Raw genomic sequence first — 8,577 nt, 5'->3', positions numbered from 1 at the left:
TTCATATATTTGGATGTAAATGCTACATTCTAAATAATAAAGAAAATTTGGGAAAATTTGACCCAAAATCTGATAAATTTTCTAGGATACTCCACAACGTCTAAAGGTTATTAGAATATATAATCTTAGGACTCAAACTGTGAAGGAATCCATGCATGTTTCTTTTGATGAATTTGATGAGTTGTGTCTAGAAAATATGGATAAATATGAAGAAGATGAACATTCATCCTCTCAAGCACCCAGTCCAAATGAAGAGGATGATTCTGATCCAACCTCTCAACAACCTCCAAGAGGATGGAAAACTGTCACGCATCATCCTCCTGATCTAATCATTGGAAATACTGTCGATGGTGTTAGAACCAGAAATTCTCTAAGGGAAAATACTATCAACATGGCCATGATATCTCAAGTTGAACCCAAAACAATTGATCAAGCAATTGGTGACAAATCATGGGTTGAAGCTATGATGGAGGAGCTTTCATAGTTTGAAAGAAACAAAGTGTGCAATCTTGTGCCCCGTCCTCTGGAAAAATCCATCATTGGAACTAAATGGATATTCAGAAACAAACTGAATGAGGATGGAGAAGTCATTAGAAATAAAGCAAGACTAGTGGCATAAGGTTACAACCAACAAGAAGGAATTGATTATGATGAAACCTTTGCACCCGTAGCAAGACTTGAAGCAATAAGAATCCTATTAGCTTATGCTATTCATAAAGGTATCAAATTATTCCAAATGGATGTCAAAAGTGCCTTTTTGAATGGGTTCTTAAATTAGGAGGTATATGTTCACCAACCTCCTGGGTTTGAAGATGAAAAGAAGCCAAATCATGTGTTCAAACTCTCAAAAGCTCTGTATGGATTAAAGGAAGCTCCTCGAACTTGGTATGAGAGGTTATGTTCTTTTCTAAAAGAAAATAGATTTGTAAGAGGACAAATCGATACTACACTTTTTAAGAAAACTCTTAAAGATGATATGTTAATTGTACAAATATATGTTGATGACATAATATTTGGGTCCACTAATGAAATCATGTGTGAAGAATTCTCTAACCTCATGCAAAGTGAGTTTGAGATGAGTATGATGGGAGAACTATAAGTCTTTCTGTGTTTGCAAATCAAACAACTGGAAACTGGCATCTTCATCTCTCAAGAAAAATACACCAAGGATTTACTTAACAAATAAAATATGAGTTCTGCCAAGAGTATGGGAACTCCTATGCACCCATCCTCCGTACTACTCAAGGACAATGAAGGAACTCCAATATCTGAAAAAGAGTATAGAGGGATGATTGGATCCTTGCTGTATTTAACAGCTAGTAGACCGGACATAGTTTTTGCAGTCGGTCTTTGTGCAAGATTTCAATCATCTCCTAAAGAATCTCATCTTACTGCAGTAAAAAGGATTTTTAGATATCTTGTAGGCACGATCAATCTGGGAATTTGGTACAAGAAATGTTCATATCTTGACCTCACAGCTTATTGTGATGCTGACTATGCGGGAGACGAATTTGAAAGGAAGAGCACAAGTGGAGCTTGCCAATTTCTTGGTAAATCTCTAATAAGTTGGCCATGCAAAAAACAATGTACCATTGCTCTATCAACTAGAGAGGCTGAATATGTATCAGTTGCACAATGCTGCTCACAATTACTGTGGATAAAGAATCAACTAGAAGATTACTCTCTAAGGTACGCAAAAATTCTCATCCTCTGTGATAATACAAGTGCCATTAATCTTTCTAAAAATCTCATACAACATTCAAGATCTAAGCATATTGAAATTAAACATCATTTTATAAGATATCATGTTCAAAAAGGGGATATAGAATTAATTTTCGTTGATATTGAAAATTAATTAGCTGATATTTTTACCAAACCTCTCCAGGAGGATCGGTTCAAATATATCTTAGAAGAACTCTCCATCATAAATATTTCCAATGTTTTTTAAATGTTTTATTTCTGTTTATCTCTATTTTATTTTTATTTTTATTTTTTATTCTTTATTTTTAATTTTTATTTTTAGTCAAAGTATTCTTAAGGCAATATCAAATCTGATCACTTGAATAAAGCCTAAGAATCAGAGGATAAGTAAACCAACTGTAAACTCAACGTCTTCATTTGTGAAACTCCCTCTAGTCACGTCAGATAAGGCATGCCCATGTCTCACGTTTCCCATTGGTCCGCCTGGTGGCACGCCTCCCATACTTCCCATCTCACATTTAATGCGCAAACTGCATTAAATGACATTTATCATGATTCCCATAACCTACCCTAGTCATCATCATTACGCCTCATCAAATGGCTCTCCTTCTTCTCCTTTATTTTTTTTCTCTCTCTTCTCCACGACTTAATCATTTTACTCTTCTATCAATTTCAAAAACCTACCTTCTTCTCAAACATTTTTCCTGTTCATCTTCTAGTCACAAATGGCACGCATTAAACATACGGCCAAGCGTAAAATCTCTTCTCTTGATCCAGAAAAGAATTTTCACAATTATTCAAGCACTTATTCTAATGATCAAGGAGTATATCACATTGATGCCTCTCCTCCTCGTGCACCTTCTCAACCTCTTACTCCAAAATCCAAAAACCTTTCCTCTTCAAACACCATTGCCTCTACACCGATTAGAAGATCCTCTAGAATTTTGTCTGGGGTTGTCTCTTCAAAGAAAAAGGTTCCTTAAGACAACACTATCCATGTAGTTGACTCAGATGATTCAGAGGAAATCACTTCTGCGGCATCCATCCCTAAATCATCATCTGAAAATTCCACTCCAAAAAGGTCTAAAAATCAATCAACTAAAAAGAGTCAACCTCCTTCCAAAAAATCACGTTAATCTTCATCCAAAACAGCTTCTACTGTTCCTCTAATTGATTCTCCAGATTTGTAGACAAATTATATTTCCAAATGGCAAAATAAATCTGTAGGCAATGGAAAACTCATTGAACTTGATCACTTGAAATGAGGTGGTTTCAATGTTGAAGAAGTTTTTGATCAGCTAGGATGGACTTCTTTCCTTCAGATAAATGAACCTCAATACCCACGCCTCGTGAAAGCTTTCTATATGCTTGTAATGGTTCTAAAGGAACATCTGGTTTTAGCTTCATACTCAAAGGAGTTCACTTGGAAGTAAATCCCATCACTTTATGTAAGATCACTCGATCATCTGTCATCCAAAATATTTTGATAAATCCCCATAAACCTCTTTTGGCTTCAAACCTTCTCCCTTTATGTCGTATCTTTCACAACATATGTATTCATTCTATAGTGCCAAGGGCTGGGAGTTTTGAAAAGGTAATCGAGCTTGATATTCTGCTTATCCATCATTTAATGACTGGAACACCTCTCCATTTGGGAAATATCATTTAATGTTGTCTTAGGCCGATCAGCTCCCTACGGGATGATCCTAACCAAAGTTTTTAAGTTTTTTAAAGTTCCTCTTGCTGATGAACAATATGTTCAATTTAACAATTCATTCTCTATGAAAAATGTCAAACAAATGAGAATTGATCTTCCTGAACAAACCCCAACTTCAAGAACCCCCAAAAACTCATCATCTACCTCACAAACAGCTTCAAAGAAAAAGAAGACTTCTTGTTCTCCATCTCCAAATCCACAATCTGAACCTATCAAGGATCCACCTCCTCAAGTTACTGCTTCTCCACCATCTCTTCCTACTGCTTGCACTCCCACTCATTCATTTGACTCGGTTGACTCCACTTTTCCTCAATCTCCAAAACTCAATAAAACTCCCTCAACACATATTTTCGCTCCTTCAGTTGAGGATGCATTTGAAGACAATCCTCTACCACGTACAAAGGATGGTGAAGACCTATTCTTTGATCTGAACATATCTTATGACCACCCTTCTTCAAAGAGCCCTCCTGAGAACATGCCTGCTGAAATATCCTCATTTCCAACTCAAGTAAGTTTGAACTCTTCTCCTCTTTCTCCAAAAAAATGCACCATTTAATTCTAGCCCATTTTAGCTCTTTTAATTCCCTCTTGGCTACACAATTTGATAATTCTTCAAAAGATAAGGCTGGGAGCTCGCACAACAAAAGTGTGAGTGATGAATCAAAGCCCAACAAGAAATCAGCAGGGAATCTAAACAACAAGAAATTGAAGCTACTAACGACCATTAGGAAGGATCAAAAGAAATCTCAGTTTGGCCTCATTCTTGAATTGGTCACCAAACATTTGGTTCTTTCTGTTGCTGCTGATGATCCTCCTTCTGTGCTTTCGGCCCAGTCATCCTATGTCCCAAACTCTTCATCATCATCATCATCTGAAGATTCATATTTCGCTGAATGACTCTACTTTAATTTTACTACTTTTTGTTGCTGACTTAATTCAGCGGGAGTCAGATTATGTGAAACTTTTTGTCATATGTTGGTCGTATGCTTTTGTTAACTTTTTGATATTATGTTGGAACTTCTGAACCTTTTGATATTATTGTTTAAGTTTCTGGAACTTATTTCATCAATTATGTCTTAGTATTAATGAAAGTTCTATTTACCTCAATATTCCATAATTTCAAAAAAATTCTTTTAATTGAATGTTAAAAGGAAATTTTTTCAAAATTATTACATGTACAATTGAGGGGGAGTTTAATTATTTCTTCCTCACATATTACAAAAATCATAATCTAAAGAATTTTGTCATCATCAAAAAAGGGGAGATTGTTGAGACGTCATCTCTCTCAAATGGTTTTAATGATAACAAAATTATTTAAAATATTATGGTTATGGTTAATGACTAATATGTGCTTTTGAGTGTATTCATATATGAAAACAGGTTATTAATCATTAAGACAAAAAGGAGAAAAATCTGATTCAAATATGGAGGATTGGAATTCGAGAGGATGACCTCGTAAGAGGATGATTCTTCAAATCTGCAGAATACTCATCTTTGATGAAACAAATTATTTTATTCATTAAGTAAAGGCAAAACAGTATTAAAGAATGAATAAATAAAGCTTTTGAAATAAAGAAGTAAGATGGCAGAAGAAAAGTACGAGGAAGGATTATACTAGGATGGGTCTATGGTCAATATCTTGGAAAGCAACCCAACACCTTGGAAAGCAAACCATCATATCATGTGCAAAGGCTAAAACCAGACCTATAGATCATTCTTGTATGATTGAAAACAATATAGAGTCAATCTTCGTAAAGGCAACACCAAGCAAGCCAAAAATAGAAGCCTTCACATGTCTTAAAGAAAGGAAAGAGAAAAGGATATCACGTGAAGCTTTTACATGTCTTAAAAAAAGAAAAAAGAAAAGGACGTCACATGTGGTCTTACATGCCTTAAAGAAAGGACAAAGAAAAGGACTGCACATGTCCAAGTTCCTAGGTATACTGAACCTCGTGCATGAGGATAGATTGCATTAGTCAAAGGAAAGCTGGATGGCAATTTTGTAAATATCAGGAAAGACCTTGGACTTTTTTATTGAAGTCCCCAATGGTCATAAAGCTTTTTCCACTTAAAAATATCATCTCAAAGTCTCTATAAAAGGCAAAGAGCTCTTCATTATCATACACACAACAACATTGCATAAAAAGATCAAGTATCTCAAAGCTATCAAGAACAATATCCATCCCCTCTTTATACTTTCTATAATCCTACATTAGATCTTTGAAATATCTTTTTAGAAAGTGTTTAAGAAAAGAGAAACAATCACATTCATATCACTCTCTATAATTTCCACATGAGTTACACTTGGAAATAGTTGAAACTTGATTGTAAGCTTGGTGAGGCTAAAGAATACACAAAGTGTAAGCATCCTCTGTGAGAGGTTGACCAGTTTGAATATTAGTGAAATCTCATAAGTGTGTGAGGACTGAACGTAGCCTTCATTGGGTGAACCAGTATAAAAGTTGTGTGTCAATCTTTACATTTTCTCTTCCTTTTGTTCAGCTCTTATTTAAAGGTTTAAATGACCAACCTCGAGTTTGCATGCTCTCTAAGAGGATAGTTTTTAAAACACGAGAAAATTATTTTTAAACAGCAAAATCCCTATTCAACCCCCTTTCTAGTGATATTTAGCTACATCATTAGGTTGCTTTGAGATGACTGACTTGTAGGGTAAGATGTTGTGTAATTCAAGGATTCGAATTAGTGGGTAAATCCTTATAAGTGAAGGGACTAGATGTAGCTACCAAGTTGGTGGTGAACTAGGGTAAATCAACTTGTGTCACTTTACTTACACTATTTTCTTCATTGTTGCCTCTAATTACTTATGCTTAATTGCTACTGCCTCTATTTTAGTTAAAATCACCAAACCTTAACCAATTCTTGAATAAATAATTAAAAATAATGCAACTTATACAAATACAATTCAACGTCAGTCTCGTGTTTTCATCTTCAAAAATCACTTAACCTCACCCAGTTAAGTCTACTCAACCTTTTGGATGCTGCTGCAACATGTTAAAGCAAAAACAACAGCCATTAAGGGGCCAAATTATAAGAGTTTATTTTGTATATGTTTGACTCTAAATGAGAGGATATGTATGTGTCTAACATTATCTAACACTTAGATGAATATGTGTTTGTACATGTGCTCAATATTCGAACAATAATTATGTTTGAATTTGTTCTAAGTATTTGATGTTGATCAATGTGTATGATGTTCAAATTAGGGTCAATTGTTTGTATCAATGTTATTCAAAATTCCAAGTCCATACTTTGTTCGAAGTTTGTCAATGTTGTTGTCAACTCTGTCCAAACTTTGTTGTTGAAAATTTTCTCAATTTGTTGCAAAGTAGTTTGATGAAAATTGTTGTAAGATTTGCTCAATGCAGATTTATATGTTGCCTGAACCAAAGAATATTCTTGTTATAAATTCCATCATGGAACATCTATCTTGCTTCAATATTAAATTGAAACATTGCCTTGATTCAATTTTGCTCACATCTAAATTGATGTTTTGAACTGGTGTGATGAAGTGTGTTTCAATTATGATTGTTTCTGCATATTTGAAAATTATCACCGTTGTCAATGGTGATGTCTGTTTGTAAGTCGTTTCTCCCAACTAAAAAAATACTTAGCCATATATTTCATTCGGTGCAATCAATAGGTAACAGAGTGGCACATTTTCAAGAATTTTTCAAGTCTTTTCATAACTAATGCATCTTTTAAAGTCGTTGACTTTTGTCATAGGCATTGAATTTCTGTTAAAGGAGTTGACTTTTGTTATAGGCATTGAATTTTGTCAGAAGGATGAAAATCATAGTTAGTTTATAATGTTTGAATATGAGAGATGGAGTCAAAATATCGAAGGCATAATCAATAATCTACATGTGTTGAATTACTTTCAAAGGCAAAGGCAACTTTATCAGAATCATGTTGCATATAAAAGTCAAAGTTGATTTATTAGATTGAGCATTTCAGAGTTAACGTTGGAGTGAGCGCATCAGAGACAACTGACTGCACACGCATTAGGGCGCATTTCCTCTGATCATTATGTTTCCTCTCATAGTTTCGTTTCCTCTGATTTGTTCTATTTTTCTACACACTTAATTTAGAATATTAGTACATTAAATTTTTCTTATAAATTTCCTTTTGTTATCAACAAAACTAGTCATACATTACTCTTCAAAACCATCTTAGTTCTAACATCTTGTTTTTCCATGGTTTTTTTTGCATAGGACAAGTTCTTTTATTGTGACATTTATTTAACCAATATCAGGCAAGCAATACCTCGTTTATTGTTTATGCTAACACCTTAGATAATAAAAGGCTTGTTAGCTTCTGCCTATGTCATTTGCAAGAATTTCTTTATAAAGTATTTTTCATACTTAACATAATTATAGACACTATCCTATGAGGTTTTTAAAACATTTTCTTTCAAAGTGTATTAAGTTCTAGCAAAGCACTCTTTCAAAGAAAAATATTTTAAGTGTCGTAGTGTGAAAAAATCATTGTATCAAATATGTTTAGTAGAAGCAAAACTGAACCAGTTTCAATCTCTTGTAACCCAACTCAGTAATGGCTTTAGTTTGCCTCTAATAATTTGTAGATCTCTAGTGTGTTATATTTTGCTTATGCATTACTTATTTTGTTGTTGCCTTTGATCCTTTAAAAGAGTTAAGTCACCAGAACCAAAATTAGTCTAAGAATTCATAAAACAATTGAATTTAGATAAACACAATTCAACCCCCTTTCTCGTGTTTAATCACCTTCAAATGTATCATGCCAAAAGATCACCAACTTTTTTATCATGACTGATGATCAAAGCTTAGTCGTCATTTCTGATAAGTAATTATCATAAACATCAAACAATTTCCAAATGAATGAGTCCAATGGTTCATTTTCATGGCACTTAAAATACGTTTCTGACTTATATGACCTAAAATATAATGTCAAGGTATATAAAAATCAAATAACTAGATTTGAACTTATTGTCCTGTATGTCATAAATGGGAAACTTGAGATCAACGACACATGATTTGTGTTTTTCAAGATTTCTAACATTGAAAACATCAATTGAATAAATGAAATAACAAGTATCCTTTTATTACAACAAAACATCAATTCTTATCATCTCAAGAAATGGAAGTGATGTTTATAACAAG

Source organism: Cicer arietinum, chromosome 1 (assembly GCF_000331145.2).
Source record: "Cicer arietinum cultivar CDC Frontier isolate Library 1 chromosome 1, Cicar.CDCFrontier_v2.0, whole genome shotgun sequence".
Classification (NCBI taxonomy): Eukaryota; Viridiplantae; Streptophyta; class Magnoliopsida; order Fabales; family Fabaceae; genus Cicer; species Cicer arietinum.
Note: the sequence above shows the minus strand (reverse complement) of the source record.